The sequence below is a fragment of the Chiloscyllium plagiosum genome, unplaced genomic scaffold (assembly GCF_004010195.1).
Source record: "Chiloscyllium plagiosum isolate BGI_BamShark_2017 unplaced genomic scaffold, ASM401019v2 scaf_95579, whole genome shotgun sequence".
NCBI classification, from domain to species: Eukaryota; Metazoa; Chordata; class Chondrichthyes; order Orectolobiformes; family Hemiscylliidae; genus Chiloscyllium; species Chiloscyllium plagiosum.
Window position 1 is genome coordinate 2,129 of NW_025189319.1, and position 1,099 is coordinate 3,227.

Genomic DNA, 1,099 nt, shown 5'->3' on the forward strand with positions numbered 1-1,099 from the left:
AGCCATTCCCCTCCCCAACATTCCCACCTTCACATCCTGGAGGAGGACTCTGCCTCCACGCTGATTCTGGAATTTCAGCAGCTTCTCTGCATGTTCCTGCTTCTCCTGGGACTGAGCTTTGAAGAACTGGGAGAAATGGTGCAGGGCAACATCATCCCGGTCAAAGTACGACATCTGAAAGAGAACCATTTATATCCCATTAACACATCACTGGGCCCAAGTGTACGTCTCAAAGCCAGAAGCAGCCCTTTCCCAGCTGCTCTCTGATCAGACCACATTCAGCAGGAAATCTTTTCTATTTCCTCAGGCAGATTGAACAGTCTCTCACCTAATGTCCTGTTCAATGAAAGGTTAGCCATTAGGTAGATGAACTGAAATCCAATATAGAACTTACAGAAGTGATAGCTTTCATGGCAAAGTGAAGTTTTAGTCTCACATTCAATATAACATGGAGGTATCATTTTTACTAAAATTGGGAAATTAAGTGTAGCCAGGAAACAACAGACTACTGGAAAAGAAATAGATTGAGAAAGGATGGTTAGAACCTTCATAAATGCCTCAGGAGAGAAATGAAATATGCATCTTTCTCCTGGGGAAAACCAGGAGGGGTTTAAGGTAGGAAATGGTATTCAAAACAAGAATTCTAACAGTAACCAACATTTTTACATTCCATTCAAACTACAAGTCACCCAAGTATTTGTAACAAGGAAAAGTCTAGATATACACATCTGGGATCAGAAAGTGATTGTGCTGCAAGATTAAACCCAATTGGGCAATTAATGAGGCTTGTCTTTAAATACAAGATAGGAGCAGAGATTTGGCCATTGTCCTATCCAAACATGGCCAACAGGTTCTTGAATATCAAGAGGATCAAAGTTTGAGAAAGCAGGAGAATAAGGATGAGAAACAAGTCTTCTGTGGCTGTGAATTCTAAAAGATTCACTTCTGACAAAAGTAGTTTCTCATCTGTACAAAAAAAGTCTCCCTTTAAACTGCACCCTTGGGCCCTGATCTCTGCAAACAGAATAATCTTTGCAGTGTCTAACATTGAGATGATGGTTCCATGAGGAGACCAGGACCCAAAGGCACAGCTTTAGAG